We start from the raw sequence: 18173 nt of genomic DNA, 5'->3' as shown, positions 1-18173 counted from the left end.
CCGAGGAGGACGTCGAGCAACTGCTTCAGGCAACGCTAGAGAAACCGTGTTGTGGACCGATTTACTTTACGGTGTGTGTTCAGGGATTGCCGCTTAAAATAGAACTGGACACTAGAGCAGCAGTTTCTGTGATGCCGCCGGCTGTTGCGGTCGTGGTTTCCGCAGATGAAGTTAAGGCCGGTTTCGATGTCACGTCGTACGTACACAGGGGAGTGCGTGCGCCCAAAGGGGGTGGCGCCAGTAACCATGGAGAATCAGCACCAGTCTTACCATCTGCCTTTGCACGTGCTCTACCAGCGGGCCTGGCTCTCACAGAAAGGGACTGGCTATATCAGCTCCAGTTCAACTGGACGAACCTCATCCACGTGGATGCAGAGGACCACCGGGCCTCCAGAATTAGAGGCGGTTTTAAAAAAAAACGCTTCTATTTCCGCTTTCTTGTTTAATGCACTACGTGTGTTCAAATTACGTAGTTAGAGACGATTTATTATTATAGCAGTACTTTCTTAGATGTTTTTATGACATAGACGTCTCCGGCATTACATTCCGCTCTAAGCAAGGTAACTCGTTCGCCTAACTTCGACTAAACTATAATATTGGAAATCGGCGGGACGGACTTTAAACCTTGACAATTAACGGTAGCTGAGCACAGGCCGCAGTCGACAAGAAGTGTAGCTCTTTCCGAATAAAGACTGTTTGTTTCAGGAGACGTGAAAACCCTTCGAATGATAAAACAACTTCTGCGGAGCCTACATCAGAACACTGAAGGATTAACAAATTGGTGTTAGGCACTACCCTCACTAAATTTACCGCGAAAATTTCCCGGCTAAACTGAAGGGGAAATTTTCCGCGGGGAAATGTTTCGCAAATTTTAGCGGGAAAAGCTTTCCGCTAAATCAAGCAAGGAAATTTTCCCCCCAATTTGCGGGGAAAATTTTCCGCTCAATTCAACAGAACGGGTTTCCTGCTATATTAAGCGGTAAATTTTCTCGCTAGATTTGGCGGGGAAATGTTTACGTTAAATTTAGCGGGAACATTTTTCATTAAATTGAGCGGGAACATTTTTGTTTAATTTAACAGGAAAATTTCCCCACTGCATTTAGCGGGTCCTTTTCCCGCTAAATTTAATGGCAGAAGTTTCCCGCTGTGTTGAGCGGGCAACTTTAGACGGAAAGGTTCCCCGCTAAAATTAGCGGGAAAGTAGCAAACGTTTTCCCGCAAGATATTGGGGGTAAATTTTCCCATAATGCAACGCGCGGTTGCGCCCGCTTGCATTATTCCCATAACACAACGCTCGCGGTTACGCCGACAGCGGTGCCGCTCAAGGCGAAAACGGGCGCCTTAGAGCTGAGGTCTAAATTAAGTTGGAAGGCGCGTTATTTTAAAGGTTCTCGTAAACCCTCCACTCGGTGCGCATGTGCGAAAATTCGCATTTATTATTGTCTCATTATATTGCAGTTCGTGTAAAATGTGTCAACTGGAGTCTCATTTGATTGTCCCCTGGACAACCTAAGATACACATTTATGTTATCCTCCCAAACTGGAAATGATCATTAGAACTTGTGTTGTATATCCTTAATCTTAAACTATTAAACTTTCATGCTGGGAAACAGTGTCATTGCGAATTACCTGTGTGGAGGTAATTCGCAATGTGGGGGTAATTCGCAATTCGTAATTCGCAACGTTCTTGTGCATACTCCGTCTAGGTCTTCATCTTTTTTCGGGGGGGGGGGGGGGGAGGATTTTTTGGGGGCTTTAATACAACATCATTCCAGGATACAAAATCCAACTTGGCCGAGCATTCGACAATATGTTCCTCGAAATGTTAAGGCCACCTGGCACGAAACATATCCGATGAAAAGAACCACCGCTGGCTTGCCTGGAATTCATAATACAGCTGTTTCAGACGTCGTAAGTCGCCAAATCGCAAAAAAAAAGAAGTAGAAATAAAGAAGAGAGTCGAGTGCTTGTCTCTCCTGCTTTTGTAATTTTCTCGTCTGCGTGCTTTATATTTTTGAAAATGACATTTAACGCATCGGCAAGAGAAGAAATAAGCTTTATAACTCGTTAATAAATATCACAGATATATACTTTGGGGTCCTACAAGTTTTTTTTTTTTTTTTTTTGTCTTTTGATTTGAATGCCAAAACAGAAAAAAAACAGATAAAGAGGTGATTTGAAAAGCGCGGCGCCATAGTTTCCTCTTTTCGTTTTAATTAAGATTATTATGTGACACCATTTCGATGCGTTTGGGGCGAGAAAACCCTTTTAAACTCTTTCTCCGAGAGGCAGTTACAAACGCACACCCGCCTGAAAGATAATACAGAATGTTTTACGGGATTAAGGTATTACGGCTAAAATGTCAAAAAAGAACAAGAAGAATGATTATTTCTTCGTCTGCATGCGCTATGTATTTACACAAGATTGCACGGAAGCTGCCGAAGTTCGTTTGTTTTAAGGGTACATAATACGCGGTAATATTGTCGCTACTTGCACGCCGTCTAAATTTTTTTTAGTTAGTTTTTTTTTTTTTTTATTGAATGCATTTGCTTCTTCATTCGCATATAAATAACGAAGATTTTCGAGTTAAAAAGAAGCTAAAGTGGTTCTGCACTTGAGGAAGAACACTAAAATCGTCTTCACTTGGCTTCCAGGATCAGAATTATTGAGATTTGTTTTTTCGATTCGGTGCAAGGGGGTTGCAGAAAATCACTTTCAAAGCAACGCTGAAGCGCTTGCTTCCCTGAGCATGACATCATATTCGGAGCTTTCGTAATTTCCGCCATCGAGCATGTTCAAAACTGTTCACGCGCACTCTTGCTAGTTTAAAACAGGTAAAAAAAGACGTCACGACTGTTGTCAGTGTGGGGGGATATACCTGGCAAGCTTGGTGCAATAGCACGCACTACGCACACAAACGAAGCGCGCTTGGCGTCCGAAATATCCTAGTATAACGCACGACTGGTCGGGCGTTTATTTTTTTTTTTTGTGTTTTTTTGTGTTTAGTTAAGTTTTAGGGGAAAACGAACATGGTACTCAGGTTCTGGGGGTAAAATACTCTAAAATTTTCCTCCATCTCCTTTTTTCTTATTTTTTAGCTTTTCGTTAATGCGAGTAATATACCATTTTCTAAATAACCCAAGGACCAAGGAGTGCACGCGAGTGTAATTACACGTCCTGTGCGTGCTGGCTTCTGGAGCATTAACTGTTCTAAAGTGAAAACCCAAAACACATTGCTCTTCAGCGCGTGATTTATTTTGTTGTTCAAAACTCCCCTCTGGTTTTTGCCATCGACGAATGGAACAGCCTGCCCAGAAAAATTGCGTTAATCACTTCACCTGACATGTTCATTTGTTCTTTAAGTAATATGTATCAAGCTATATAGTGCTACTATATGTTATGTTTTCGTCCGGTGTTCTTGCTATGTATATTGTTTATTGCTTGTTTACGTTGTTTATGCCGATTATTTAATAGATTTTTTCCACTTGACCCACTTGAACGAAACTTCATAACATCGTCCCCCCCAAAATTAATTCCCCTGAAGACCTTTAGGGTAAATAAATAACTGATCATCAGCGCTTTATTTTGGCTATTTACTTTGAATATTCTATACAAAAAAGGGCGAAAGCGAGAGCCGCTTTGTAACTACGTTCCCAGCATTCTCTATGATACTTGGGTAATTTCGGCAAAAAGTATTTTGTAAGGGCCATTTCAAACGCCTTCTAACTCGTTGGTTGCATTCTGTAATCCCAGATCCCGAGTGCAATTTTGAGATTTCTCAACTTCTGATTACTGCGCCGCCGTTTTCTTGGATGATTGTGCAATAAATTCAAATTAGCGTTGCCACGTTCCAAACATTGCGCACTAGCGGTTAGTGAATACGTGATCATAAATGGATCGCACGTTGGTTCTTTTAACCCCAATAGCTGTGTTTTATCCATTCGTCGGTCCTTGGCATAGTTTTTAGATTTCGTCACACTCTGAAAAAACTTTGTCGTAAAAGAACTCTTAGAGGTTCTTCGGATTGTCGATATCATGTACCCTAAAAAGGTAATTTAAGCACCCCCTAAAAGGGTTCATCGTGAAGAACATATGTAATTCATGAAGAATTATACACACTATATTTTCGTTATGAATAAGGTCCGTTCATCACATCTTCGCTGCAGTTGTTGTCATCGCACGTTAGTGGGCGTGGTATGAGATGGATACAATACACAGCCTGCTTTTATCGCACTCTCGTTCTAGCTGCAGCGGAACGTTTATTATCAGTAACAGAAAAACAGGATAAGCAATTCTTGTTGAATCACTCCAATTGTAAGCCAAGAAAATACTGTGTTACAGATGTCATACTAACATTAAAAAGTATGTTCAATCACCTAATGACCTTTCGCTCAACAAGATGATAGGTATCGTATTTAGATAAGTCACACTATAAGTCACACTTTTGTATAAGTTCCTGTAAATAGGTGTTTTCACAAGGAAATTCGGTATAGAAGTCGCACCTATATGTTTGTGTGCACGGGGAGGCAAAACTGATAGATAAACCCGCATACGTGTATTCTGATCGCAAGTTATGCACACGAGGGAGCCAGTTCCAACATTCATTCTCCTCAACGAATCCAACGAGAAATATAACCCCCGCGGCAGATTTGCACAGACAAGAATCAAACTTTAAGAAAAAAATTCGTGAAAGTCGCATTGGTATATACTTTTTTTCCGATGGAAATTCGGGGAACAAACCCGCGACGCTTATACCAGAAAATGCGGTACTTATTAGAGGGCCATAAAAAGTAGAGCACTTAATTTTTCTCAAAATACAAAACTAGGATTAATATTTCATTAATATGAGCACGTGTCTTTCTGGTGCTGGAGCATTGAGATGTCACACTACCTGAATTATCCGTAAAAATAACTAAAGTCCATCTCATCATGAACTATCATAACATTTACCATTTTTTAGACCACCTGAGACTGGATGGAAGAAACAAGACGACGTCTTATAACATGCTTTTTGAGATGACTAACCACTATAAGGTAGCAACGGAAACACTGCTCTACCGTTCCGGTAGAGCAAAAAGGAAATATACAGGAATTGATTCAAGGGCAAGGCCGGTGGTTTCTAAACATTTAAAAGGACAGTGGGTCCGCAGGTAAACAATTCATTTATTTGTTTAAATTAGATGCACAGCGTAAGATACAGGTGGCACTTTGTTGTAATAAATGCCACATTCAAACAATAAAATAGAAAAGTAAATGAAACTTCGGTTACTTCCTGAAACATTGGTGCAAGCATGGCCGTTGCTTTCACTTGACACACTTGGTGAACTAGGACCCGCCACAGTCGCAGGTGCGCTCTCCGAGCCAAGTGTGTTGCAGTCTGCCGGAGCTTCATGCCATAAGACGGGTCTCCGTGCTGGCAGTCACGATTGTGAGAGGATCAAACAGCCCACCCAGCATGGTGAGCAGACAGTTGCACTAACTTCTCAGCTTGCTCTTTGTTGTCTAGGGAAAATTACTTTTTGGTTTAGTCTATTCACAGCAGCCCCCAGCGACCGCTGCTGGAGCAGACGTTGGTCCCCCCTCGCCGACTGTCACGATTGTGCAAGGGTCTACGTGGCTACCCAACACGGTGAGCAGACAGTTGCGCTCGCTTGTCAGCTCCCTCTGTGTTGTCTAGTGAAAATGACTTTTTGGTTTTTTTCTCTGCACAGCAACCCATAGCGACCGCTGCTGCCGCAGACGTTGGGCCCCAGTTGCTTACAGCCGCGATTGTGCGAGGATCCAACAGGCCAGCCAGCATGGTGAGAAGACAGTTGCACTGACTCGTCAGCTCGCTCTTTGTTGTCTGGTGAAAATGACTTTTTGGTTTTCTCTCTGCACAGCAGCCCCCAGCGACTGCTGCTACTGCAGGGGTCGCTGGGGTTGTGTGTACATGCCCAACCGGTTTTATGTGTATCGAAATATGTGTACATGCCCAACTTGGGTTTCCGGAAGTAAGTACTGAAGCAAAAACATGAGTTGGGTACAGCTCTTTGTAAATATTGTCATATGCAGTCTTCACTTTCCACTTTCCAGGTGGCAACGAAGAGCCAGGGGACCGAGTGAGAGGTCCATGAAGTTGCCGATCACAACCACTGCACAAAAGGGTCCTCAAAAGCTGCAGTTTGGCTGACAATGTCCAGTGCTGACATTGAGTTCTACACTGGAATATCAAGGGCTGTGTTTGTGTCTCTAGCTGAATAAGCACAAAATTGCTGAAATTAACAAAAGACATATCCAGCAAACTTTTAGGAGCACTCTTCCAAAAGTCACTTTCTACTAGAACCCTACCCGACGATTGGAAACTGGCCCATGTCATCCCTATTCACAAATCTGGCAATCGCAACTCCCTCACAAATTACAGACCCATCTCTCTTACTTGCGTATCATGTAAATTACTGGAACACATAATTTATTCTCAGACTATGAAGCATCTCGTGACTAACTACCTTCTATTTTCAGACAAGTATGGCTTTCAACAGGGACGTTCTTGTGAACTTCAACGTTTCGAGTTAATTACGGACCTTCATAAAAGTATTCATTCCTCCCCCGGAACTGACGCAATTTTTATTGACTTTTCTAAAGCCTTTGATTGTGTTCCGCATACAAAGTTAATAAAATAAACAGACAGATGCTAATATAGAAACGAGTATCATTAAATGGATCTCAGACTTTCTTTCAAAGAGACCTCAGTGTGTGGTTATCGATAACATAATCTCTCCCCCAATAGCCGTAAAACCTGGTGTACCGCAAGGAACAGTACTTGGGCCACTCCTCTTCTTACAATACATTAATGATGTTCACGTAAACATTCAGTCCACGATCCGACTTCTTGCAGACGACTGCCTCATCTACCGAACTATATCTACCCCCTCTGATAGCGCATTACTTCAGGCAGATCTAGACAAAATTTCACTATGGTGTGTTGATTGGCAAATGCAGATAAATACGGATAAAACGAGACATATGACGTCCACTACAAAAACCAACACTCCCGAGCATACTTATCAAATTATTGGTGTAGATATATAGAAAACGTGCAATTATTTAAGTAATTATGTGTTCACCTCACAGTAGAGTTATCTTGGAAATTACATATTGAGACAATATTACGGAAGACTAATCAAACCCTGGGATTCCTGAGAAGAAACTTGTTTTTATCTGACACAAAAGCAAGACTAATGGCATATACATCCCTTGTAAGAACTAAAAAAGAATATGCGTCAGTTATTTGGAATCCCCGCCAAGCTTATCTAGTCAATGAATTAGAGTCTCTCCAAAATAAAGCAGCCCGGTTTATAACACGCAATTATTCAACCACTTGTAGTATACCAAGCATAAAAGAGTCCTCAAATTTAGCATCTCACGAGAACAGAAGACGAATTGCCCGTTTTTCTTTATTTCATAAAATATATCACTCTTCTACACCTTTCCGTCAAGCACACATTGTTCCAGCTAACCCTATCTTCCCACGGCTAGACCCCCCCAACAAAGTAACCCCAATTTTTGCGCGCCCCAACCTATGCAAATGCTCTCCTTTGAACCTTGCCGTTTCTGAATGGAATGCCTTACCGTATGATATCGCAGTGACACAGGATTATCATGCTTTTTTAAATCTCCTAATTCCTTTCATTTTACAAACAAAAAACATAATCATGTTTGCCCCTCGTCGCAGATAAGCCATAGTTCTGTAGTGTGTCCTTGGTTTTCTTTTTGTATTTGTATAATGTTACCATTGAAGTGCAGCAATTGAACTTCGTGATTATATGTACTGCTTTTTTGCGTGCCGCGGCTTTCTTTTCTTTTCTTTTTTTTCAGTTTTCTGTGTATCACTACTGTCAACTTGTTCGTTTTGTATGAATTCCCCTCTATGGGTAATGCCCGAAAGGGCCCTTAGGGTAAATGAATAAATGGTTTCCATGATGACCCCGGCAGAATCACGCATGCCTCTGAATGATCAGCTTCTTCTTACTCTAATGAGACTACCTCTGGGCCTTCTCAATGGTGACCTTGCCCGGAGATTTCAAATATCAGTAAGCCGCATTTGTGCCATCTTCAAAGAGTTGCTTGAAATCCTGAAAAGAACTAGGGAGTATGTTGTCATCTGGCTCCCACGACCACGCATACAGAGCAGCACGCCTGGCTCTTTTGTGGAGAATGGGTATGCCAAGACCACTTGCATTTTTGATTGCACCAAGGTTGCCTTGCAGAGGCAAAATAAGTTAATGACCCGTGCTCAAATATCCAGTGCTTATAAAGCAGCAAATAATGTTAAATATCTGACTGTAATGGCGCCTAATGGGCAGATGATGTTTGTTTCTCATGTCTTTGGAGGAAGAGCCTGAGATAAGTACTTGAAAGGACAAAAAAAAAACAGAGAGGACGAGGACGGGGTGTTCCCGTCCTCGTCCTCTCTGTTTTATTCTTTCAAGTTTTGTATCTACTAACCAACACGCTCGTTTTCAAATGTGAGATAAGTACATTGTTGGGACCTGTGGCGTTGAAGACTACCTCCAGAAAGGGGACGAGATCATAGCCGACCCAGGCTACACGCTGGAACCCAACTTGGAAGCGCGAGTAATCAAGATGAACATGCCTGCGTTTACAAGAGGTAAGGTTATGGCATGACCTGGCTGTTCACAAAAGGCTTATGTTTGCATGTCATGCTTAAAATATTGTGAATATTCAAGGGGGATCGGTGGCCGAGTGGGCTAAAGCGCACACCCAGCTCGACGCGCGTGGAGCGACAGCTCGCGCTGCAGAACCCAGGGATCCTGGGCTCGAGCCCTACCCCTGTCCGTTTCGATCTGGATGAGCATCGTACCGGCGTGCGGTCGTGTATCACTACTGCGTGAGCACGCTAAATACCTCAGGTTAGCAGTCGTACTGCCCTGGTTAAATTGCCCATCCACAGTGTGAACCAATGCCGCCCCATCCTGGCAAACCGATTTTACGATGTATAAATCACTAAAACGTCTAATTTGACTATTTCTTTGTGAATATTCCATTACTATAGACCTGTCCATCTGAGTAGTTACCCAACTGGCCCATAGAAGGTGCTAGCGCAATAGTTGCGATTACCTGGCTTCATTTCAGTTGGTTTCGGTCTGAGCAGTCTCGCGGCTGTGTGAGCGTTTTATGTCGTTTTTGTTTATTTTAATATATCATTCTTGCTTTTCAGCAAGAAATCAAGAAAACGGGTAGAAAGCCACTTCAATACTTCCTAAGTGGTTTTGTACCTAAATTGTGCATTTTTTTACATAGCTCATGGCGCACGTGGTCAAACTTTTCATTTGGTGGTGAGGTCTGATGGCACAGGACGATAACAAGCATGTTCAACCGTGTTTGGAAGCACTAACCTTCACAATAAAAAAAAAGATGGAAGAATTAATGCACTGACGCATAATCAAAATACCGGTTCAAAACATAATGAAAAAGTAATGTGCTTAACCGTAAGAAACAGTTTAACTCACAGGCACAGTGTGCACTGCCTGCTTCTCGGGGCACCAATTTTATTTGAACTTAATGATATTTCCGCGCGCCAAGTAGGCCGCGCGGCCGCAGCCTAACGGTTATCGCGTTTGCATCCCACGCGAATGGCCAGGGTTCGATTCCTGGCGGCGGCTACGCATTTTTGTTTACACTGTAATGTGATGTTCTGGTGAATTCGAGAACCGTCTAGCTGATTCGAGGTTAGAACGTCGAACCTTCTACATCGAATGCTCCAGAAGCCAACGCATGTACAAAAACGGCTCCGCCTGGCAAGCAGGGGTCAGTTTCGCCCCAGCGTTCGACTCTGCTGCTACGCCGACTTGGACGCCCGCGATGCTCTGTTATTATCTTTTGTACCCTTTTATTTTTGGCACACACAAGTTCGCCACATTAAACCTTAATTTCTTCCTGTTTATTTCTTGTTTATTGGTCACCAACCGTGACATTTTGGTGGGGGTGCGGGGTAACCGCATACCCGTGCAGCGCTCCCCTCCGAGTTCCCGCTGTGCAAGTCCGAACACAAGCCCCCAAGAACCCAGCGAAGACCAGACCGAGATCCGATTAAGTCGCCGGAACCTAGGCCTACCCCCGGAATCAGGACCCTTGCCACCCAGGACCAGGCAAAACAGGAGGACGACGATGGCCAACCAGTCGGAGACCCCGGCCGCTCCAGCCGTCGTTTATTTGCCCGTCCCACCGCGCACGGCTGCTCCATTCCACGGCGAGCAATACGAAGACGTTGAAGACTAGATTTACCAGTATGAACGCGTTGCCCGCCGCAATCGCTGGACCGACGAGCAGCGCCTGTACAACGTCTATTTTTCGCTTGAGGGTACCGCCAAGCACTGGGACGAGAATCATGAGTCCTCTTTGACCTCGTGGGATATTTTCAAGACCGATCTCAAGGCTACGTGCTGCAACCACCACCGCCGAGAGAGAGCCGAGGACCTACTGCGAACAAGAACCCAGGGCTTCAACGAGAGCGTCACCGGCTTCGTAGAGGACGTTCTGCGCCTGAGTGCCCGCGCCGACCCTCGGGCTACCGAAGAGAAGAAACTACGAATTCTCATGCGCGGGGTGAGAGACGACATTTTCGGGGGCCTCGTCCGCAACCCGCCGGCAACCGTCGACGCCTTCGTCACCGAGGCAACACACATCGAGCGCGGCCTCCAAGCGCGCGCTTCCCACTACCAGCGGCATCCAAGCGTCACTGCAACCGCTCTGCTTAGCGGCGAAAACACTCCTGGTATGGACATCCGCGAAATCATCAGGGAAGTCGTCCGGGAGGAAATCCGCCGCTTACTGCCAGCTGCAAACCGACCAGCGACGCTCTCCATCGCCGAGGTTCTGCGGGAAGAAGTTCAGAGAGCCATCCAACCAGAGGCTCCCGTCGCCGTGCCAGCCACCGAGGAGCCCACGTTGACTTACGCCGCAGTGGCCCGACGGCCACCGCCGCCTCCTCGAGCCTATGTTGCGCCGCCCCGACGTCACTCTCCTGCGCCGCAGCACGACCGACGCCGCGACGACCAGCTCCAGTACGCCAGTCAGGAGCCCCGTGCACCCCGGAAGACCAATGTGTGGCGAACGCCCGACCAACGCTTTCTGTGCTTCCACTGCGGGGAAGCAGACCACACCTACAGCCGATGCCCATACCGTCGACTCGGACTGCGCGGGTTCCACCCGAACGACCCGCGACAACGTTATGGTGAACGGCCTCGGGAAATCGACGACTACCTGCGACGACCTCAGTCCCCCGAACCTGCGTCCCGCCGAGAGTTCCGCTCGCCTTCGCCACGACGTCCAGCTTCGCCGATGCACCGACCCCGACGTGAAAGCCTGTCGCCCCTCACTCCACGCCGGGGAAACTAGGCGCGGCAACCCCTGGAGGTGGAGTTGCCGAAGACGACCGACGCCAAGATCCTCCACGAACGTCGGAGGGCCCCCACTCGAACGCTACCAGATACCAAAACGACGCCCCTGCAGTGGTGTCCAATAACCTAAACGTCGTCATTGACGGCCACGACGCATCAGCACTCGTGGACACCGGAGCAGACTACTCGGTCTTGAGTGGGAGGCTCTCCCGCCGCCTTCAAAAAGTCACCACGCCATGGGATGGACCACAAATACGAACCGCCGGGGGGCACCTCATCACACCAGTCGGGAGATGCACTGCTCGCGTCGAGATCCACGGTGAGAAGTGCCCAGTGAAGTTCGTCGTTCTGCAAGACTGTTCAAGGGACGTTATCCTCGGAATGGACCTTCTCTGCGAGTATGGCGCCATCATCGACCTCGGGGCAAACCAGCTGACGCTGCGAAAGCCTGTTTTACTGCCGGTGGAGACCAACACGACGTCAACCGCGATCCGAGTTATCGCCGACCATGTGAACTTACCGCCGCGGTCGTGTGTTTTCGTCACCGTCATAACCGACACAGCCATGCACGGTGAAGCTCTTCTAGAAGGCAGCGTCCAACAGCTCCTTGAGAAAGGAATTGGCGTCGCACGAGGCGTAACGGATCTCCAAAAAGGACCTACAACTGTTCTTGTGACAAACATTCGAGAGGAGCCGCAGCACCTAACGAAGGGTTCCACTGTGGGCCACATTGAGGAGCTTCAGGCGCCAGTAGTGGTCACCGCAATCTCCGAAGAAACCTCGTCGTCACAGCAGAACAGCACGCCGCCGCCGCCGATCAACATTGACCCCGAGCTCCCAGCTCCTAAGCGCCGGCAACTGGTTGATCTCCTCGCTGAATACCGTGACTGTTTTGCCACGTCGTCGGAAGTTCGCCAAACACCAATGGCGAAACATCGCGTTATTACCGACGTCGACGCGCTCCCTGTCCACCAGTCACCGTGTCGAGTCTCCTTAAAGGAAAGGAAGGTGATTCAGGATCAAGTCCAAGAAATGCTCGACGACGACATCGTTCAACCCTCAAGAAGTCCATAGGCGTCCCCAGTCGTCCTTGTAAATAAGAAGGACGGAACCTTGCGGTTCTGCGTGGACTATCGTCGACTGAACGCTGTGACGAAGAAGGACGTCTATCCGCTCCCCCCCATCGACGATACGTTAGACCGACTCCGACACTCCCGATATTTTTCGTCGATGGATCTGATGAGTGGCTACTGGCAGATTGAAGTCGACGAACGCGACCGGGAGAAAACTGCCTTCGTCACTCCCGACGGACTGTACGAATTCAAAGTAATGCCGTTCGGGCTTTGTACTGCGCCAGCCACCTTCCAGCGTGTCATGGACACCGTGCTGGCAGGTCTGCAATGGCAGAGCTGCCTCGTCTACCTCGACGACGTCGTGGTATTTTCACGAGATTTTGACGAGCACCTGAAACGGCTTCGAGCCGTGCTTCAAGCCATCAAGACCGCCGGCCTGTCACTCAAGCCAACAAAGTGTCGATTCGCCTATGGTGAACTTAAGTTCCTTGGCCACGTCGTGAGCAATAAAGGTCTTCTCCCTGACCCTGAGAAGACCCGCGCCGTGGCTGCATTTACGCCGCCGTCTGACAAGAAGGCCGTGAGAAGATTCCTCGGACTTTGTGCCTACTACAGACGATTTGTTCGGGACTTCGCCAAGCTGTCCGCACCGCTGACGCACCTCACGAAGGACGCCGTAAAGTTCGAATGGACAGACGAACACCAGCGGTCATTCCATGAGCTGAAACGAAGACTCCAGACGCCCCCGATTCTTGGCTATTTCAACCAGTTCGCTGGTACAGAGATCCACACGGACGCCAGTAACACCGGACTTGGCGCGGTGCTTGTTCAAAGGCAGGACGGGGCAGAGCGAGTCATCGCATACGCGAGTCGGACGCTGTCTAAGGCGGAGAGGAACTACTCTACAACTGAAAAGGAGTGCCTTGCTGCCGTCTAGGCAATAACAAAGTTTCGCCCATATGTGTATGGAAGTCCTTTTCGCGTGGTCACGGACCACCACTCGCTCTGCTGGCTCGCGAATCTGAAAGACCCCTCCGGACGCCTCGCCCGGTGGAGCCTACAACTGCAGGAGTTCGACATGACCGTTGTGTACAAGTCCGGCCGGAAGCACCATGACGCCGACCGCCTGTCAAGAGCTCTTGTCGAGGCCGGTCCTGCCTGTATCGAAGACGACGACGATGAGTGTTTCCGCGGCGCTTTGGACGTCAGCGACATGGCAGCACTCCAACGAGACGACCCTGAACTGCGAGCGCTCATCGAGCACTTAGAGGGACAAGCGAGTTCGGTTCCCCGTGCTTTCTTAAGAATCCTGCATACATTCTCCATGCGGCGAGGGGTGCTGTACAAGGGGAACTTCGTCAACAACACAGCATGGCTGTTGGTTGTTCCTGCCACCCTTCGAGACGAAATATTCCAATGATGCCATGACGACCCAACGTCTGGACACCTTGGCTACAGCAGGACGCTCGCCAGGATCCGAGAAAAGTACTACTGACCGAGGCTACCGAAGACCGTTCACCTATACATTCGATCATGCCACGAGTGCCAGCCACGGAAGAAACCGCCAACGAAGCCGTCAGGACTTCTGCATCCGATTTCTCCCCCGTCTATGCCGTTCCAGCAGATCGGAATGGATTTACTTGGCCCTTTCCCATCGTCAACGTCGGCAAACCGCTGGATTATCGTCGCCACCGATTATCTCACACGGTACGCCGAGACGAAAGCCCTTCCAGCGGGCACGGCTCTTGAAGTCGCCAAGTTTTTCATTGAGTCCATTGTCCTCCGACACGGCGCCCCTGAAGTCCTCATCACAGACCGTGGATCTTCGTTCATAGCCCAGCTGACGCAAGAGATCCTTCGTCTCAGTGGCACCGGCCACCGTCGAACCACTGCATACCACCCGCAGACCAACGGGCTGACCGAGCGACTCAACAAGAGAATCGCCGATATGATCTCTATGTACGTCGACGTAGAGCACAAGACGTGGGACGAGGTGTTGCCCTACGTCACGTTCGCCTACAATACGGCGGTTCAGGAGACCACTGGATTCACCCCTTTCCAGCTGGTACATGGTCGGAAGGTAACGACCATGCTGGACGCAATGCTGCCCCATGAGCCATCTGACAATGAGAGCGACGACGCCCAGGCGGTTGCTCAACGCGCCGAAGAAGCCCGCCAGCTCGGCCGACTAATGATTCAAGACCAGCAACGCGTCGACGCGGGCCGCTACAACCTTCGTCGCAGGGACGTTCACTTCCAGCCCGGAGACAGGGTGTGGGTGTGGACGCCCATCCGTCGCCGCGGCCTCAGTGAGAAACTGCTGAAACGGTACTTTGGACCATACAAGGTACTTCGTCGCCTCGGCGAGCTGAACTACGAGGTGATGAACGACGGAACAAGAACATCATCACGCCGCCCACCACGACCTGAAGTCGTCCACGTCGTGCGCCTGAAGCCGTACTACGCCCGATAGGACTGTGGATCTTGTGTGTTTCAAATGACTCTTTAGTTTGCCGTTCTTTTTATGTGCTTTGTTTCGTTTTGTGTTGCATCGGGGCGATGCACTTTTTAAGGGGGCAGTAATGCCGCGCGCCAAGTAGGCAGCGCGGCCGTAGCCTAGCGGTTATCGCGCTTGCATCCCACGCGAATGGCCAGGGTGCGATTCCTGGCCGCGGCTACGCATTTTTGTTTACACTGTAATGTGATGTTCTGGTGAATTCGAGAACCGTCTAGCTGATTCGAGGTTAGAATGTTCTACGCGTCGAACCTTCTACATCGAATGCTCCAGAAGCCAACGCGTGTACAAAAACGGCTCCGCCTGGCAAGCAGGGGTCAGTTTCGCCCCAGCGTTCGACTCTGCTGCTACGCCGACTTCGACGCTGGCGACGCTCTGGTATTATTTTTGTACCCTTTTATTTTTGGCACAAGTTCGTCACATTAAACCTTTATTTCTTCCTGTTTATTTCTTGTTTATTGGTCACCAACCGTGACAATATTTGATATGTTTGATATTTACATAGTGAATCTAGAGAGGAAGCATTTTTTTATTAGCCTGTATTTTCTTGAGAAATATGGTATGCAAAAATGTTTCCATGGTCCATGGCAGGTAGAAACATTTACTGACTAAGCGTTTTTCGCACTGTCGACCTCTGGAAATAAAACATTCTGTCTACAGAAGTATACTCACAGCATGCTCTCGATATGGGCTAAGTGGAAAACAATGTCAAAGTTCCTCTTCCGCGCATCTTTCGGAAAATAATAATAAAGTGCAAAAAAACAAAAAAAACAAAAAAACTAAGGCACCTTTAGTTGAGGTTGGTTGAATTCCTGACATCCTTTTTATAAACCTGAGTGCGCAGGCATTTACTTGTTTGAACAGATCAGCTTGCTACATAACGCGGCACACTTAAGGCAAACAAGAAATAGCTGTGTTTTCCTGCTGCTAATGTGGTGTAAATTGTTCATATAAGACACTAACCTAAGTAGTAAAATTTTATTTCCTTCAACCCTTGCTACATAAGATGCGAAAGAGCGCCTATGCATGCAAGCAATGTCGCGCAGCGCAAACTTCAACGATTATTTTGTCGCGCCAGGCTTTTAAAAACAAATTCAAACACAATGCCAGACACAAATGACTACGTTTTTTGTTGTTTTTTTCGGCATCACACATTGTAAGTGTCGGTTGGAAAATCATTAAAGCGTTTTGACTTCGACCGTTTTATTTTAATTGAAAACTAAATTGATAAACAAAAGGTTTATATAGTGAAAACAAAAAATGAAAGCCGTTTACAATTCCCTGGAACGCCGGTTAGAGCGCAGCTCTTGAGGAGGAAGATGGAAGCGTACTGACGGGTAGGTGACTCCTCTAGGTCACGTGACCTCAAAGGGGTCACGTGACTTCAGGGGGTCACGTGATCTGGGTGGGTCACGTGACCTCGCGGTTACGCCGACGGCGACGGCGACGCCGACGCCGCTCAAGCCGGAAACGGGCCCCTAAGAGCTGCGCTCTAAAATATTATAACATATTCAGTGGTATTATTATAAACAAACAAATCAAATGATGCTGATGTTACAGTTTTTAAAAGCGTTATCTTGTCTCTATGTTGTTTCTCCCATGTCTGCGCTAATTTTAACAAGATGTGCCTGTGCAAGGTTGCACGCCCGGTAGGCAGGCTCTAAAAATGGTCCAAACATTGTACAAAATCACCCATAAGGGTTCTGTAAGTAGGAATGGACAGCAGTTAAAAAGCAAAAGTAGGTATGTGACGATAATTGACAGCGTCAGGTGATAAATGTAGTGAAAACAGACGCAAAAACACGAATACTAATGCATTTGCCAAGGTGTGACGAGGCGAGCAAAGCGATCAGTAAAGCCACCTAATGGCGGCCGTGTCACATGATTCCAAGACGAAAGCGCCCGTGCTACGGCGAATAAAAAGGTATTAAGAAACAAATCTATCGCAGGGAAGGTTTTGAATAATATTTTCTCTGTTGCAATAATGGTTTTGTAATGTGTTAAATCTTAAGGAAACAAGCAAATTTATATCTCAACCAAGCTATTTTCTTTTTGTGAACAGCGCATCCTCGAAGAGGTCATCATTAGGATCGTCTGTTTCTCATGTGCAGCCTGGCACTTCTGCGAGTGGAAACTTCCAAGTATATCATTGAAACTGGTGCGTAAACAGTATTTTTTCTTTGACTCATTCTGGGGCTTCAGCAAAGGCATTGCTTGAGCATGTCTCTCTGTGAGAAGCATGGCACAATTTCCTTGGAGGATTAAGATGTATTAAATTTAATGATTAGATACTCAAATAAACACCTAGTTTTTAGTCCTGAAAAAACCTGACGACATTGAGACCGCCCATGGTTGCCATATGGTTGCCCATGTGGCCTACCTAAGTAAAGCGTAAAGCGAGACCATCACATTTTGTAACCCAAGTTCTATATGACGCACATTATTCGCTGATTCACTCTACGATACCTAGGATTGAAAGAACATAAAACACAGAGGATGTGTGTGGACAACTACACATTGCCTAGGGGTTCGTGGTTTCAGATAAGCCTTTCGTTGCATGGCTAGACAAAATTGGTGGTGGGCTCTCCCCAAATGGTGGTTTGCTCGCTTGAGATACTTTGCATGTATGAAAAGAGTGTGGAAAGATGCTGTGGCATACTTTCTTGGGGGGCTTAGCTACTTGAATGTTCATTTTTTTTTCTTCAGGAAAGCCTTAGCTGTCAGAATCTAAGGTAACAAAAGCTCGACAGATTGCATCTGTGAGGACCCATGTTGAAAGAGCCATTAATCGCATCGAAAGCTATCGCAATTTTAAGTCTGCCTTTTGCAGAACATCTCGTCGAGCGATAAGTGACATGGTTTTTGTGTGTGCTGGTTTGTGTAACCTGAAAGGACCACTCGTCGCGGAAAAAACTGATGCGGTCTAATGCAATATCACATAATGCTGCCACCGCACTGGGCGCGCGTGCCGTTTGTTCTGCAGACCGCTGAGTGTGCCTCGTTTCCTGGGAGCTGAATGTGGTTAACTTTGTCGAGGCACGATCGGCCAGGCATTGTTCCCCGATCCGGCCGCCCTGGCATTTTGTAGCTTTCCAGAGTCCGTCATATCAGCCCCTTATATCAAGATAAGGGGCTGGTGTCACGGATTGTGAAAAGCTATAAATCCCAGGGCGGCCGAATCGA

General features: G+C 47.2%; 1 pseudogene; it reads left to right on the top strand.

Annotated features, from left to right (window-relative positions):
- Window positions 1-6174: 6174 nt before the first annotated feature.
- Window positions 6175-17078, top strand: LOC115313168 (annotated as a pseudogene).
- The last annotated feature ends 1095 nt before the right edge of the window (window positions 17079-18173 follow it).

Source organism: Ixodes scapularis, unplaced genomic scaffold, assembly GCF_016920785.2.
Source record: "Ixodes scapularis isolate PalLabHiFi unplaced genomic scaffold, ASM1692078v2 PGA_scaffold0__279_contigs__length_252992795, whole genome shotgun sequence".
NCBI classification, from domain to species: Eukaryota; Metazoa; Arthropoda; class Arachnida; order Ixodida; family Ixodidae; genus Ixodes; species Ixodes scapularis.
This window is presented reverse-complemented; position numbering and strand designations above follow the sequence as displayed.